At 42.7% G+C, this 15,807-nt stretch overlaps 15 non-coding genes across 15 annotated transcripts; 2 read left to right on the top strand and 13 right to left on the bottom strand.

The window, feature by feature from the left end:
- Positions 1 to 413: 413 nt before the first annotated feature.
- On the bottom strand, positions 414 to 485 carry trnaq-uug (transfer RNA glutamine (anticodon UUG)). The gene has a single exon. It is a non-coding gene; the product is annotated as a tRNA-Gln (tRNA).
- Positions 486 to 620: 135 nt separating this feature from the next.
- trnaf-gaa (transfer RNA phenylalanine (anticodon GAA)) lies at positions 621 to 693 on the bottom strand. The gene has a single exon. It is a non-coding gene; the product is annotated as a tRNA-Phe (tRNA).
- Positions 694 to 799: 106 nt separating this feature from the next.
- trnai-aau (transfer RNA isoleucine (anticodon AAU)) lies at positions 800 to 873 on the bottom strand. Its single transcript has one exon. It is a non-coding gene; the product is annotated as a tRNA-Ile (tRNA).
- Positions 874 to 970: 97 nt separating this feature from the next.
- trnap-ugg (transfer RNA proline (anticodon UGG)) lies at positions 971 to 1,042 on the bottom strand. Its single transcript has one exon. It is a non-coding gene; the product is annotated as a tRNA-Pro (tRNA).
- Positions 1,043 to 1,980: 938 nt separating this feature from the next.
- On the top strand, positions 1,981 to 2,053 carry trnaa-agc (transfer RNA alanine (anticodon AGC)). Its single transcript has one exon. It is a non-coding gene; the product is annotated as a tRNA-Ala (tRNA).
- A 695-nt stretch (positions 2,054 to 2,748) lies between these two features.
- Positions 2,749 to 2,820, bottom strand: trnaq-cug (transfer RNA glutamine (anticodon CUG)). Its single transcript has one exon. It is a non-coding gene; the product is annotated as a tRNA-Gln (tRNA).
- Positions 2,821 to 3,124: 304 nt separating this feature from the next.
- trnaf-gaa (transfer RNA phenylalanine (anticodon GAA)) lies at positions 3,125 to 3,197 on the bottom strand. The gene has a single exon. It is a non-coding gene; the product is annotated as a tRNA-Phe (tRNA).
- A 106-nt stretch (positions 3,198 to 3,303) lies between these two features.
- Positions 3,304 to 3,377, bottom strand: trnai-aau (transfer RNA isoleucine (anticodon AAU)). Its single transcript has one exon. It is a non-coding gene; the product is annotated as a tRNA-Ile (tRNA).
- A 984-nt stretch (positions 3,378 to 4,361) lies between these two features.
- On the top strand, positions 4,362 to 4,434 carry trnaa-agc (transfer RNA alanine (anticodon AGC)). Its single transcript has one exon. It is a non-coding gene; the product is annotated as a tRNA-Ala (tRNA).
- Positions 4,435 to 5,129: 695 nt separating this feature from the next.
- trnaq-cug (transfer RNA glutamine (anticodon CUG)) lies at positions 5,130 to 5,201 on the bottom strand. Its single transcript has one exon. It is a non-coding gene; the product is annotated as a tRNA-Gln (tRNA).
- Positions 5,202 to 5,295: 94 nt separating this feature from the next.
- Positions 5,296 to 5,367, bottom strand: trnaq-uug (transfer RNA glutamine (anticodon UUG)). Its single transcript has one exon. It is a non-coding gene; the product is annotated as a tRNA-Gln (tRNA).
- Positions 5,368 to 5,501: 134 nt separating this feature from the next.
- On the bottom strand, positions 5,502 to 5,574 carry trnaf-gaa (transfer RNA phenylalanine (anticodon GAA)). The gene has a single exon. It is a non-coding gene; the product is annotated as a tRNA-Phe (tRNA).
- A 106-nt stretch (positions 5,575 to 5,680) lies between these two features.
- On the bottom strand, positions 5,681 to 5,754 carry trnai-aau (transfer RNA isoleucine (anticodon AAU)). Its single transcript has one exon. It is a non-coding gene; the product is annotated as a tRNA-Ile (tRNA).
- Positions 5,755 to 13,621: 7,867 nt separating this feature from the next.
- trnaf-gaa (transfer RNA phenylalanine (anticodon GAA)) lies at positions 13,622 to 13,694 on the bottom strand. Its single transcript has one exon. It is a non-coding gene; the product is annotated as a tRNA-Phe (tRNA).
- A 106-nt stretch (positions 13,695 to 13,800) lies between these two features.
- On the bottom strand, positions 13,801 to 13,874 carry trnai-aau (transfer RNA isoleucine (anticodon AAU)). Its single transcript has one exon. It is a non-coding gene; the product is annotated as a tRNA-Ile (tRNA).
- Positions 13,875 to 15,807: the final 1,933 nt, after the last annotated feature.

Here is a 15,807-nt window from a genome sequence, read left to right as displayed (position 1 = left end):
TCTAACACACCTGTTTCAAATCATCAGCTCATTAGTAGAGACCGCATTTGGGTGTGTCTAATAAGGGAGACAATAAAAATGTGCAGGGCAGGGGTGCCTCCAGGACAGGTTTGAGAACCACTGCCCTAAAGAGACAGACTGAGCATCGATGCAATGCGGCCACACTCTCTACGTTAGTTAATTTTTTTGGAATAAAAGGTGCCGAAAAGTATTTCAGACATTGTCCTGCGCAAACTGGTGGCAAAATAGGTCCCACGGAGATTTGAACATAAATCACTTGATTCAGAGTCCAGAGTGCTAACCATTACACCACGGAACCTTAACTGGTGCAGCTGTTGCTCACAGGGCCACAAACACTGGCACCATTGCCAAACTAGTGCTGTTTTATCTTTTCCTGCGGCAAGAAAGCACACAGGCTCCACCGAGATTCGAACTCAGATCGCTGGATTCAAAGCCCAGAGTGCTGACCATTACACCATGGAACCACAACTGCTTGGTTGGAGGCCAACTTGGAAACAGATAGCTCTCTGGCTGTGGGGAAGCAGTTATACAGAGAGGTTGGAACCCAGTGATTTTTGGTCAATGGCCCGCCTCAAAAAAGGGAAAAGTGTGGAAGATGTTGCCAAAACCCGGGATCGAGCCAGGGACCTTTAGATCTTCAGTCTAACACTCTCCCAACTGAGCTATTTCGGCTACAACAAACCTCTGCTTAGCAAGCAGGGATTTCAGTGAGATCACCCTACTCTTTGTCGGAGCTGAAGAGCAGAGCAGAGATGAGCCCCCAGACAATAAAAACAGCTGGCCAGTGCGGGGATCGAACCCGCGACCTTGGCATTATTAGCACCACGCACTAATCAGCTGAGCTAACCGGCCTGGCTTAGCCATTAGTGTCTGCCTGATTGAAAAAAAACCAGCTATAATGTTTGTGAATCCAATGAGACAATAAAGCTTCATGTTTTAACCTGAACAAGGGCTCGTCCGGGATTTGAACCCGGGACCTCTCGCACCCAAAGCGAGAATCAGACCCCTAGACCAACGAGCCTTTTTGCCCAAAGCCAAGAAAAAAGAGCTATTTCAGCAACAACAAAAGAAGGAACATGAACTAACGTGGAAGCAATCAAAGTCCTCGAGACAGTGTGAAAGGCTAACGAATGCAAGTTGGCCTCTTAATTGACCTAAAAATGGGGCTGTATCTAACATGTAGAGGGATGTTAGGGAGGACAGCTGAAATGGTCAGATGTCACTTAGACCAGCGGGTCTCAATTCCAGTCCTCGCGCCCCCTGCTCTTCACATTTTGTAAGTTTCTCGTATAGCTTCAGACATTTGTTCCATTCGAACGTAAGTGACCTGAGAACTGGACATCACATGACATCCCTCCGTGATTCAAGTTCAAAGCGTATGTATACGTTCAATTCATAGTGAGTAATACAGTGGTGTATCGAGGTATACAGAGGTAAATGATGTCACACTTCTCCATGTGTGAAGAAGTTGCGCAGCACAAATCCGTGAACCAATGTTCCAAAGTGAAGTATACTTTGACGGATTTCCCCTGCTCAGGGAGTGGGGAGCAATGAACACTGTGTAGGGACCATGTCAATCACTAGGAGCTCACTTCTAATGAGCTGATTATCCGAATCAGGTGTGCTAACAAAGAGAGACATGCAAAACATGCAGACCTGGGGGGAGCGAGGACTAGAATTGAGAACCGCTTCCTTAGACTTTAAGTCAGTGTGAGCAAAAGAGGTGAGAAGTTGTCTGCATGATCCGAGTGTTCCAAGGTAGCCTACATAATACAAGAATCCATACACATGCATACTGGCGTAACAAGACCGAGAAGGTCCTTAAACACAAAAGCTTAATCTCTTTGTTAATTCGACAACATAATCTCGGCCAGTGCAAAGGAGCAAGCCCAGAGGAGGGACAGCCTCTTTGCATAAAACCCGTCATCTCGAGCTATGCTCGTCATTCTTCAAAGGCCAGGGGAATTAGCTCAAATGGTAGAGCGCTCGCTTAGCATGCGAGAGGTAGCGGGATCGATGCCCGCATTCTCCAAGTTGGCTCCTGCCCTTTTACTCACACATCCCTAGATCAGTGGTTTTCAATCCTGTCCTGGAGGCATCCCTGCCCTGCACATTTCGCATTTCCCTTCATCTAACACACCTGTTTCAAATCATCAGCTCATTAGTAGAGACTGCAAGACCTGATTTGGGTGTGTCTAATAAGGGAGACAAACAAAATGTTCAGGGCAGGGGTGCCTCCAGGTAAGGTTTGAAAACCATTGCCCTAAAGAGACCGACTGAGCGTTGACGCAATGCTGCCACACTCCCACGTTAGTTTTTTTTGGGCTCACAGTTGCCAAAAAGTATTTCAGACATGGTCCGGTGCAAATTGGTTGCAAAACAGTGCCATTTTACGCACAGTTCCCTAAAGCAGTGGTTTTCAAACCTGTCCTGGAGGCACCCCTGCCCTTCACATTTTGAATGTTTCCCTCATCTAACACACCTGTTTCAAATCATCAGCTCATTAGTAGAGACCGCGAGACCTTATTTGGGTGTGTCTAATAAGGGAGACAATAAAAATGTGCAGGGCAGGGGTGCCTCCAGGACAGGTTTGAGAACCACTGCCCTAAAGAGACAGACTGAGCATCGATGCAATGCGGCCACACTCTCTACGTTAGTTAATTTTTTTGGACTAAAAGGTGCTGTAAAGTATTTCAGACATTGTCTTGCACAAACTGGTGGCAAAATAGGTCCCACCGAGATTTGAACTCAGATCACTGGATTCAGAGTCCAGAGTGCTAACCATTACACCATGGAACCTTAACTGGTGCAGCTGTTGCTCACAGGGCCACAAACACTGGCACCATCGCCAAACTAGTGCTGTTTTATCTTTTCCTGCGGCAAGAAAGCACACAGGGATCTCCACCGAGATTCGAACTCAGATCGCTGGATTCAAAGCCCAGAGTGCTGACCATTACACCATGGAACCGAAACTGCTTGGTTGGAGGCCAACTTGGAAACAGATAGCTCTCTGGCTGTGGGGAAGCAGTTATACAGAGAGGTTGGAACCCAGTGATTTTTGGTCAATGGCCCGCCTCAAAAAAGGGAAAAGTGTGGAAGATGTTGCCAAAACCCAGGATCGAACCAGGGACCTTTAGATCTTCAGTCTAACGCTCTCCCAACTAAGCTATTTCGGCTACAACAAACCTCTGCTTAGCAAGCAGGCATTTCAGTGAGATCACCCTACTCTTTGTCAGAGCTGAAGAGCAGAGCAGAGATGAGCCCCCAGACAATAAAAACAACTGGCCAGTACAGGGATCGAACCCGCGACCTTGGCGTTATTAGCACCACACTCTAACCAGCTGAGCTAACCGGCCTGGCTTAGCCATCAGTGTCTGCCTGATTGAAAAAAACCTGCCATAATGTTTGTGAATCCAATGAGACAATAAAGCTTCACGTTTCAACCCGAATCAGGTGTGCTAACAAAGAGAGACATGCAAAACATGCAGACCTGGGGGGAGCGAGGACTAGAATTGAGAACCACTTCCTTAGACTTTAAGTCAGTGTGAGCAAAAGAGGTGAGAAGTTGTCTGCATGACCCGAGTGTTCCAAGGTAGCCTACATAATACAAGAATCCATACACATGCATACTGGCGTAACAAGACCGAGAAGGTCCTTAAACACAAAAGCTTAATCTCTTTGTTAATTCGACAACATAATCTCGGCCAGTGCAAATGCGCAAGCCCAGAGGAGGGACAGCCTCTTTGCATCAAACCCGTCATTCCCAGCTATGCTCGTCATTCTTGAAAGGCCAGGGGAATTAGCTGAAATGGTAGAGTGCTCGCTTAACATTTGAGAGGTAGCGGGATCGATGCCCGCATTCTCCAAGTTGGCTCCTGCCCTTTTGCTCACACATCCCTAGATCAGTGGTTTTCAATCCTGTCCTGGAGGCATGAACACTGTGTAGGGACCATGTCAATCACTAGGAGCTCACTTCTAATGAGCTGATTATCCGAATCAGGTGTGCTAACAAAGAGAGACATGCAAAACATGCAGACCTGGGGGGAGCGAGGACTAGAATTGAGAACCGCTTCCTTAGACTTTAAGTCAGTGTGAGCAAAAGAGGTGAGAAGTTGTCTGCATGACCCGAGTGTTCCAAGGTAGCCTACATAATACAAGAATCCATACACATGCATACTGGCGTAACAAGACCGAGAAGGTCCTTAAACACAAAAGCTTAATCTCTTTGTAAATTCGACAACATAATCTCGGCCAGTGCAAAGGAGCAAGCCCAGAGGAGGGACAGCCTCTTTGCATCAAACCCGTCACTCCCAGCTATGCTCGTCATTTTTGAAAGGCCAGGGGAATTAGCTCAAATGGTAGAGTGCTCGCTTAGCATGCGAGAGGTAGCGGGATCGATGCCCGCATTCTCCAAGTTGGCTCCTGCCCTTTTACTCACACATCCCTAGATCAGTGGTTTTCAATCCTGTCCTGGAGGCATCCCTGCCCTGCACATTTCGCATTTCCCCTCATCTAACACACCTGTTTCAAATCATCAGCTCATTAGTAGAGACTGCAAGACCTGATTTGGGTGTGTCTAATAAGGGAGACATACAAAATGTTCAGGGCAGGGGTGCCTCCAAGAAAGGTTTGAAAACCATTGCCCTAAAGAGACCGACTGAGCGTTGACGCAATGCTGCCACACTCCCACGTTAGCTTTTTTTGGGCTCACAGCTGCCAAAAAGTATTTCAGACATGGTCCTGTGCAAATTGGTTGCAAAACAGTGCCATATTATGCACAGTTCCCTAAAACAGTGGTTTTCAAACCTGTCCTGTAGGCACCCCTGCCCTCCAAATTTTGAATGTTTCCCTCATCTAACACACCTGTTTAAAATCATCAGCTCATTAGTAGAGACCGCGAGACCTTATTTGGGTGTGTCTAATAAGGGAGACAATAAAAATGTGCCTGGCAGGGGTGCCTCCAGGACAGGTTTGAGAACCACTGCCCTAAAGAGACAGACTGAGCATCGATGCAATGCGGCCACACTCTCTACGTTAGTTAATTTTTTTGGACTAAAAGGTGCCGAAAAGTATTTCAGACATTGTCCTGCGCAAACTGGTGGCAAAATAGGTCCCACCGAGATTTGAACTCGGATTACTGGATTCAGAGTCCAGAGTGCTAACCATTACACCATGGAACCTTATCTCGTGCAGCTGTTGCTCACATGGCCACAAACACTGGCACCATCGCCAAACTAGTGCTGTTTTATCTTTTCCTGCGGCAAGAAAGCACACAGGCTCCACCGAGATTCGAACTCAGATAGCTGGATTCAAAGCCCAGAGTGCTGACCATTACACCATGGAACCGAAACTGCTTGGTTGGAGGCCAACTTGGAAACAGATAGCTCTCTGGTTGTGGGGAACAGTTATACAGAGAGGTTGGAACCCAGTGATTTTTGGTCAATGGCCCGCCTCAAAAAAGGGAAAAGTGCGGGAGACGTTGCCGAAACCCTGGATCGAACCAGGGCCCTTTAGATCTTCAGTCTAACGCTCTCCCAACTGAGCTATTTCGGCTACGACAAACCACTGCTTAGCAAGCAGTGATTTCAGTGAGATCACCCTACTCTTTGTCGGAGCTGAAGAGCAGAGCAGAGCAGAGCCCCCAGACAATAAAAACAGCTGGCCAGTACGGGGATCGAACCCACGACCTTGGCGTTATTAGCACCACGCTCTAACCAGCTGAGCTAACCGGCCTGGCTTAGCCATCCTTGTCTGCTTGATTGGAAAAATCCTGCCATAATGTTTGTGAATGCAATGAGACAATAAAGCTTCACGTTTTAAGCTAAACTAGGGGTAGTCCGGGATTTGAACCCTGGACCTCTCGCACCCAAAGCGAGAATCATACACCTAGACCAACGAGGCTTCTTGCCCAAAGCCAGGAAAAAAGAGCTATTTCAGCATCAACAACAGAAGGAACATGAACTAACGTGGAAGCAATCAATGTCCTCGAGACAGTGTGAAAGGCTAACGAATGCAAGTTGGCCTCTTAATTGACCTAAAAATGGGGCTGTATCTAACATGTAGAGGGATGTTAGGGAGGACAGCTGAAATGGTCAGATGTCACTTAGACCAGCGGGTCTCAATTCCAGTCCTCGCGCCCCCTGCTCTTCACATTTTGTAAGTTTCTCGTATAGCTTCAGACATTTGTTCCATTCGAACGTAAGTGCCCTGAGAACTGGACATCACATGACATCCCTCCGTGATTCAAGTTCAAAGCGTATATATACGTTCAATTTATAGTGAGTAATACAGTGGTGTATCGAGGTATACAGAGCTAAATGATGTCAAACTTCTCCATGTGTGGAGAAGTTGCGCAGCACAAATCCGTGAACCAATGTTCCAAAGTGAAGTATACTTTGACAGATTTCCCCTGCTCAGGGAGTGGGGAGCAATGAACACTGTGTAGGGACCATGTCAATCACTAGGAGCTCACTTCTAATGAGCTGATTATCAGAATCAGGTGTGCTAACAAAGAGAGACATGCAAAACATGCAGACCTGGGGGGAGCGAGGACTAGAATTGAGAACCGCTTCCTTAGACTTTAAGTCAGTGTGAGCAAAAGAGGTGAGAAGTTGTCTGCATGATCCGAGTGTTCCAAGGTAGCCTACATAATACAAGAATCCATACACATGCATACTGGCGTAACAAGACCGAGGCCAGTGCAAAGGAGCAAGGCCAAAGGAGGGACAGCCTCTTTGCATCAAACCCGTCATTCCCAGCTATGCTCGTCATTCTTGAAAGGCCAGGGGAATTAGCTCAAATGGTAGAGTGCTCGCTTAGCATTCGAGAGGTAGTGGGATCGATGCCCGCATTCTCCGAGTTGGCTCCTGCCCTTTTACTCACACATCCCTAGATCAGTGGTTTTCAATCCTGTCCTGGAGGCATCCCTGCCCTGCACATTTCGCATTTCCCCTCATCTAACACACCTGTTTCAAATCATCAGCTCATTAGTAGAGACTGCAAGACCCGATTTGGGTGTGTCTAATAAGGGAGACATACAAAATGTTCAGGGCAGGGGTGCCTCCAGGAAAGGTTTGAAAACCATTGCCCTAAAGAGACCGACTGAGCGTTGACGCAATGCTGCCACACTCCGACGTTAGCTTTTTTTGGGCTCACAGCTGCCAAAAAGTATTTCAGACATGGTCCTGTGCAAATTGGTTGCAAAACAGTGCCATTTTACGCACAGTTCCCTAAAGCAGTGGTTTTCAAACCTGTCCTGGAGGCACCCCTGCCCTTCACATTTTGAATGTTTCCCTCATCTAACACACCTGTTTCAAATCATCAGCTCATTAGTAGAGACCGCGAGACCTTCTTCTTCTTTTTCTTCTTTTCGTTTTATGGCAGATTGCAACCATGACTATAAAGGTGCATACCGCCACCTACTGTATAGGAGTATGTAACATGAGAAGATATTATCATGACTATATCATCAATCAAAAAAAAAAAAAAATACTACCTAAATCCTATTATATATTCCAATATTTTTCAAATATTGTACAACTGCTTTCTGTGCATCCTTTACCCCATCTCCTCTTGTGCCTAACAAACCTTCAATATTCCACTTTCTTCCTACCCGACTTATCTTTTGATTTAGTCTCATCCTCTCATCCCTATATTTCTTACAATGCAATAATACGTGTTCACCATCTTCCTTGGACCTACATTCTATACATTCATCAGATTGGCTTTTACCCATTAAAACCAATGTTTTATTTAATCCTGTGTGATCAAACCTTAGCCTGGTTAAAACACTCTCCTCTCTTCTGTTACTTCTATTCACCCCCTGTGCATTAATAGATTTTTGCAATCTGTAATATTTCCTTCCACTTTTATCCACATCCCACCTGTCCTGCCATTTTTTCATAATTTCTTTTTTGATTATTGCCTTAGCCTCTCCTTTTCCAAGGGGTATATTTATTTTATCATTTGTCCTGAATTATTTTTTTGCGATTTTATCTGCTCCCTCATTCCCTTTTATTCCTATATGAGCAGGTACCCAACATAATCTCACATCTATCTGTAGTCTCTGTAATCTAAATAAACTTTGTTGGATTTCTAGCATTAGATCTTCTCTACTAGATTTCATATTTTAAATACTATATAAAGCTGCTACAGAATCAACACAACACACCACTCTGTCTGGTTTTACTTCCTCAACCCACTGTAGTCCTACAATAATCGCAATCATCTCTGCCGTATACACTGAAGCCTGATCAGGTAATCTTTTTCCAATACTTATGTCCATTGTTGGTATATATATTCCTATTCCTACATTGTCCTTCTCATCCTTAGATCCATCTGTATAAATTTCTAAGTAACTATAATATTTGTTTCTTATATATTGACTTGCCAGGTGTCCTTTCTCACTCTCTTCCCATTCATTTTTTAGTTCCAAAATGTTTAAGTCTATCTCAGTTTTGGTAAATAACCATATAGGTATATTACTAATAGGTATAGGTGAATTAAACCATATATTTTTCACTCTATATTCCTCTGATTTTGTCTTTGTTACCCATCCAAAGCCATTACCTTTAAAAGACCTATACTCCCAACATTCTTGAATAACACTTTTTGCATGATTTTCATGTCCACATCCACTTAAGCGACTCCAATATGTAAGCATGAGCTTATCTCTTCTCAGATCTGACGGCACTTCTCCTAACTCAACCTGTATTGCTTTAATTGGTGTTGATCTCATTACACCTGCACATATCCTCAATGCTTTGTTACTAATTCTATCTAGCTTCAGTAAATGTGTTTTAGCTGCTGCTCCATATACATAACATCCATAATCGATTGTTGACCTCATTAAAGCCCTGTAAATATATATTAGTGATTGTTTATTTGCTCCCCAGTCTTTCCCCACTACTGCTCTCATTAAATTGATGACTTTCTTGCATTTTGATTCCACCTTTTCAATGTGTATTTTCCATGTTCCCTTTTGGTCTTACCACATACCAAGATATTTAAAATGATCTACTGTTTCCATATTATGTCCATATAACTGTAGGTTCTGTTTTTCTATCCCTTTCTTCCTTGTAAATATCATATGGCAAGACTTACTTGGAGAAAGCTTAAAGCCCCAGCTATACGACCATTGTTCTACCTTTCCTATGGCTTCCTTGATTTTATTTCTTACCCTTATAGGATCTCGTCCTCTTGCCCAGATGGCCCCATCATCTGCATACAAAGCTGATCCAATCCTTCTGTCCAGATTCATAAAAATATCACTGATCATAACATTAAATAAAACTGGACTAATAACACTACCTTGTGGAATTCCATTACCAATTTCAAATTCCTCAGAAATTCCTGATCCCACTCTAACTCTAAATCTTCTTTCTGACAGAAAGTCTAAGACCCAATTATAAAACCTACCTCTAATTCCCATTTGGTTCATTTTAATTAACAGCCCTTCCCTCCACATGGAATCATAAGCTTTTTCAATATCAAAGAACACAATACTCATTATTTCTTTCATTTTAAAAGTTTTTTCTATTTCATTGCTTACTTTCACCACCGCATCCATTGTGGAACGCCCTTTCCTAAATCCACTTTGATATGGTGCGAATAATCCTCTATATTCGAGGGTCCAGTTAATTCTTCTGACTAGTATCTTCTCCATCCACTTGCAGAGATGTGACGTAAGGGCAATAGGTCTATAATTACCAGCATTATTCGGGTCTTTCCCAGGTTTATTAAATGGCAATATTAATGCTCTTTTCCAGCTTTTTGGTATTTTACCGTCTTCCCATATCTTGTTAAATAACTTTAATATTATCTGCAATACTTTACCAGGTATTTTCTGGAACATGATGTAACTTAGTTGATCTTCTCCTGTAGCAGTATTCTTAATATCATTTAATACTATCACTAGTTCATTCAAGTTTATTTCTGCATCCATAGTACATTCCTCACAATCTTTTTTAATAAACACATCTCTATTTTCTTTAAGAACCTTCTCTTTATGTAATCTATGTATATCATCCAAATGATCCCCACTATGAATACTGGCAAACTTCTTACCCAATGCATTTGCCTTTTCTTTATCTGTTATTGCCAGTATTCCATCATCCTCTAATACAGGTATTTTAGTATACACTTTTTTCCCACTCATTTTCTTCATCATTGACCACACTTCTCCTATTTTAACTTCCCTCCCTATAGTAGAACAATAGTTCTTCCATGCATTTTGTTTACTATTCTTAATTATTCTTCGTGCCTGAGCCTTTTTCCTCTGATAATCAATTAAGTTATCTTGGTTCAAATTACCTCTTAACATTCTCATTGCCCGATTTCGTTCTTTAATAGCTTTTGTACATGTATCATTCCACCATGGGACCATTTTCCTATTCCCCCCAACTGACTTAAATGGTATGCTTTTTAATGCTGCATTCATTATTAAATGTGTAACCTCAGATGCACATTCCTCAATATCACCCTGCATTGAGACTGTCTCTGCTGAAATACAACATATTTTTTTTAATTTTTCCCAATCAGCTTTTTCAAACTCCCATTTCTTATGATTAGGCCTTTCTTGGAGATCTATTTCAATATTTATAGAGCAAAATATTGGAAAATGGTCACTTCCAATACTTGTACTTTCTATCACCTTCCATTCACAAGAGTGTGACATTTTATTAGAGACCAGAGTGAGATCAATACAAGACAGTGTGTTAGAACGTATATCAATTCTTGTACCATTCCCATTATTTAAACAAACTAATTGCCTAACATTCATCATTTCCTCCACTGCTTCTCCATTATTATCTGTATGCTTACTTCCCCAAAGACTATTATGTGCATTGAAGTCTCCACACCATATTTCTTTCCGGTTCCCTTGTCTACTTATTATTCCCTCTAATGTTTCTAGGTTTAATGATTTACTAGGGTTATATAAGTTTATTACTACTAAGTGTCCATCTGATTTATAAATTTCAGTAATTACACATTCTATTTCTGTTGTAGTTTCTATTCTTCTAAATGGTATCCCATTCCTTACAAATGCTGCACATCCTCCACCCTGATTCCCACCTCTATCAAACCTAACAGACTCATAACCAGGTATAATAAAATCAAGGTGAGGCCTTAGCCAGGTCTCTTGAATGCAAATAGTATCAGGTTTGACTTCAGACTCTACTATAAACTTCTTAAATTCTTGTCCATTTGCAGTCAGACTCCTAGCATTCCATTGTAACAGATGGAATACCATAATAAATTTAAGTAATACTCTGAGACCCTCCATCATTATTAGTGCTTAGCTTGTCATGTATATCTTTTGCTTTTAAATCTTTGATACCCAAGAATTCCTCTGCAGCTTCTACCACGGTCTTGATCCTGTCACTTTTCCTTTCTTGTCGTGTGGCAACATTCACAACTTTGCATATAAAAGCTACAAAGCTCTTTTTTTATACCATCAAGGTGTTCTCCTCCACTATACACTTATGTTTACATGGTTGCTGTATGGCAATGGGTATTGGGCCTACTTTTCCTGGCTGACATCTCTTTATGTTTAACCTCTGAGGTAGGCCTGCTGCTCCATATATTACATTTTCATTGAGGTTTTCATGACTCTCTATTTGACTATTTTTCTTTGTTTCATAGTTGCCTATGTCTTTAATAGCCTCTGCATATGACATGTTATTCACAACCTTGTACCTTTGTACTTCTTTAGCTTGTTTCTGGACCACACATCCAGCATATGCAGCACTATGCTCACCTCCACAGTTGCAGCATTTTAGCTTGGTATCCTTATTACATTTTCCATATTCATGGTCTCCTCCACATTTCGCACATCTTTGTCTCCATTTACATTGTTGTACTGTATGACCCATTCTCTGGCACTTAAAGCATCTCAATGGTTGAGGGATATACTCCCTAACTTTGTAATTGATCCAGCCTATTTGAACTTCATAAGGTAAGGATTTTTCAAAAACAAGCAATACAGATAGACTGTCTGATTTAATACCACTTTTATTGCTTTGGAGCCTTTTCACCTCTAATACTTTCCCACTTTTAATCTCACTCTTTACCTCGTCCACAGACATTTCCAGTGGAACATTTGAGATCACTCCTCTTAGCTTTGCTGCCATTCCTGGTACATGCACTTTAATCTTTCCACCACCAAGATTACTCATTTTCAAAATCATTTCCTGCTGCTTCTTATTTATTGCTGAAATTAGAATTCTTCTGTTATTCAGTAGTTTAGCGTATTTAATTTTCCTCATATCCTTCTCAATTGCTTTGGTCACTTGAACTGGGTAAATTAGGGAAGTCGTGGCCTAATGGTTAGAGAGTCGGACTCCCAATCGAAAGGTTGTGAGTTCGAGTCCTGGGCTGGCAGGAATTGTGGGTGGGGGGAGTGCATGTACAGTTCTCTCTCCACCTTCAATACCACGATTTAGGTGCCCTTGAGCAAGGCATCGAACCCCCAACTGCTCCCTGGGCGCTGCAGCATAAATGGCTGCCCACTGCTCTGGGTGTGTGCTCACAGTGTGTGTGTGTTCACTGCTCTGTGTGCGTGCATTTTGGATGGGTTAAATGCAGAGCACAAATTCTGAGTATGGGTCACCATACTTGGCTGAATGTCACTTCACTTCACTTTAAATGACCTTTATCATTACTGAGCGTGATAATAACTTTCCACTCTTCCTGCTTATCATCTAAGTCAGGTCTACTGTTCCCCTTAGATTTAGCTTTAATCTTTTTGTTAACTTGTCTACCCTCCCCTCCACTACTCGCTTCAGACCAAGATTTTTTCCTTGCCTTTTTTGTTTGGCTAATCTCCATATCTGAAACCCTTCCATAATTATCGCTACCATCCGAGCTATCTCCCATCGTTACACTCACAATACAGTTCGGTTGCAATCTGCCTTCGCTTCGTCCAAAAACTTCCGTCCTCTCCAACCTTCACATTTTGAATGTTTCCCTCATCTAACACACCTGTTTCAAATCATCAGCTCATTAGTAGAGACCGCGAGACCTTATTTGGGTGTGTCTAATAAGGGAGACAATAAAAATGTGCAAGGGCAGGGGTGCCTCCAGGACAGGTTTGAGAACCACTGCCCTAAAGAGACAGACTGAGCATCGATGCAATGCGGCCACACTCTCTACGTTAGTTAATTTTTTTGGACTAAAAGGTGCCGAAAAGTATTTCAGACATTGTCTTGCGCAAACTGGTGGCAAAATAGGTCCCACCGCGATTTGAACTCGGATCACTGGATTCAGAGTCCAGAGTGCTAACCATTACACCATGGAACCTTAACTGGTGCAGCTGTTGCTCACAGGGCCACAAACACTGGCACCATCGCCAAACTAGTGCTGTTTTATCTTTTCCTGTGGCAAGAAAGCACACAGGCTCCACCAAGATTCGAACTCAGATCGCTGGATTCAAAGCCCAGAGTGCTGACCATTACACCATGGAACCGAAACTGATTAGTTTGAGGCCAACTTGGAAACAGATAGCTCTCTGGCTGTGGGGAAGCAGTTCTACAGAGAGGTTGGAACCCAGTGATTTTTGGCCAATGGCCCGCCTCAAAAAAGGGAAAAGTGTGTGAGATGTTGCCGTAACCCGGGATCGAACCAGGGACCTTTAGATCTTCAGTCTAACGCTCTCCCAACTGAGCTATTTCGGCTTCAACAAACCTCTACTTAGCAAGCAGGCATTTCAGTGAGATCACCCTACTCTTTGTCGGAGATGAAGAGCAGAGCAGAGATGAGCCTCCAGACAATAAAAACAGCTGGCCAGTACAGGGATCGAACCCGCGACCTTGGCGTTATTAGCACCACGCTCTAACCAGCTGAGCTAACCGGCCTGGCTTAGACATCAGTGTCTGCCTGATTGAAAAAAACCTGCCATAATGTTTGTGAATCCAATGAGACAATAAAGCTTCACGTTTCAACCCGAATCAGGTGTGCTAACAAAGAGAGACATGCAAAACATGCAGACCTGGGGGGAGCGAGGACTACAATTGAGAACCGCTTCCTTAGACTTTAAGTCAGTGTGAGCAAAAGAGGTGAGAAGTTGTCTGCATGACCCGAGTGTTCCAAGGTAGCCTACATAATACAAGAATCCATACACATGCATACTGGCGTAACAAGACCGAGAAGGTCCTTAAACACAAAAGCTTAATCTCTTTGTTAATTCGACAACATAATCTCGGCCAGTGCAAAGGAGCAAGCCCAGAGGAGGGACAGCCTCTTTGCATCAAACCCGTCATTCCCAGCTATGCTCGTCATTCTTGAAAGGCCAGGGGAATTAGCTCAAATGGTAGAGCGCTCGCTTAGCATGAGGAAGGGGTCCAATCTTTGAGCCCCGCACGCAAGTGAAAAAGATGCAGAACACGTGAAAACGCCAAAGGATTTCCCCTGCGGCAATACTCGGGGTATATGTTTCTGCGTTTTGAAGAGTTGTTATTACATGTGAAACAATTCTACCCTCCACGGCCTGGATTCGAACCCGTGCTCTCTCAGATGAGCCGTGACATCATATGTCCACGACGTGTATTGTTAAGCGTGCAATAAACCGAGACATTTATTTTGTTATCTATGACATACCATTGATTGCTTTTATACTACATAGATTTGTGTGAGTGTGTGTGTGTATTATTAAAAAAAACTTTTTCATGTTTGTGTTTAAATAGAATTAATTAAAAACGTTTCTTCAAATATGTTTTGTGTGTGTGGATATGATTTGATTGATATGATTTAGCAGATTTTTTTTATCTGATCAAAAAAATGTTCTATTAAAATGAATACAAACACATACATACAATATAAAAAGAACAATATAAAAGAGTGGGCCCAAGTAATATATACAAAATGTTTTATTAAAATGAACACACACATACATACACACAATATAAAAAGGACAATATGATAAGAGTGGGCCCATATAATATAAACAAAATATATACAGGATAGATATAATGTACTTGTATAAAAAAAATATGAAAAGAGTGGGCCCATATAATATAAACAATATATATATATATATATACAGGAAATATATTATGTACTACTTATATTAAAAAAAAATATATGAAAAGAGTGGGCCCATATAATATATACAAAATATACACAGGAAATAAATTATTTACTATGGAGGCGGAGTTTGTCATTTATTTTGCCTGCCGCTGTTCTGCCAACCAATCATCTAAAGTTTTTCCATTAGAGGAGCGTGAGCAAAATGTGGCATTCCCATATCGGCTATGACCAAACTCTTTAGTTTTGGGCTGCCCACATTCGCTGCAATTGTTAAAAGTTACCCCTCGCACATACTTCCTCTCATGGACTCCGCTTTCCGTCTCCAGGGCCCGCCGGAGCCTGTTCCTCTGGGTGTAACGGGACACAGAAGCAGCAGGCGCTGGAGCAGGCGCTGGAGCAGGCGCTGGAGAGGTAGCGGGATCGATGCCCACATTATCCAAGTTGGCTCCTGCCCTTTTACACACACATCCCTAGATCAGTGGTTTTCAATCCTGTCCTGGAGGCTTCCCTGCCCTGCACATTTCGCATTTCCCCTCATCTAACACACCTGTTTCAAATCATCAGCTCATTAGTAGAGACTGCAAGACCTGATTTGGGTGTGTCTAATAAGGGAGACATACAAAATGTTCAGGGCAGGGGTGCCTCCAGGTAAGGTTTGAAAACCATTGCCCTAAAGAGACCGACTGAGCGTTGACGCAACGCTGCCACACTCCCACGTTAGCTTTTTTTGGGCTCACAGCTGCCAAAAAGTATTTCAGACAT

Source organism: Carassius carassius, chromosome 8 (genome assembly GCF_963082965.1).
Source record: "Carassius carassius chromosome 8, fCarCar2.1, whole genome shotgun sequence".
NCBI classification, from domain to species: domain Eukaryota; kingdom Metazoa; phylum Chordata; class Actinopteri; order Cypriniformes; family Cyprinidae; genus Carassius; species Carassius carassius.
The sequence above is the reverse complement of the archived record's forward strand: the minus strand, read 5'-3'. Positions and strand labels throughout refer to the sequence as shown.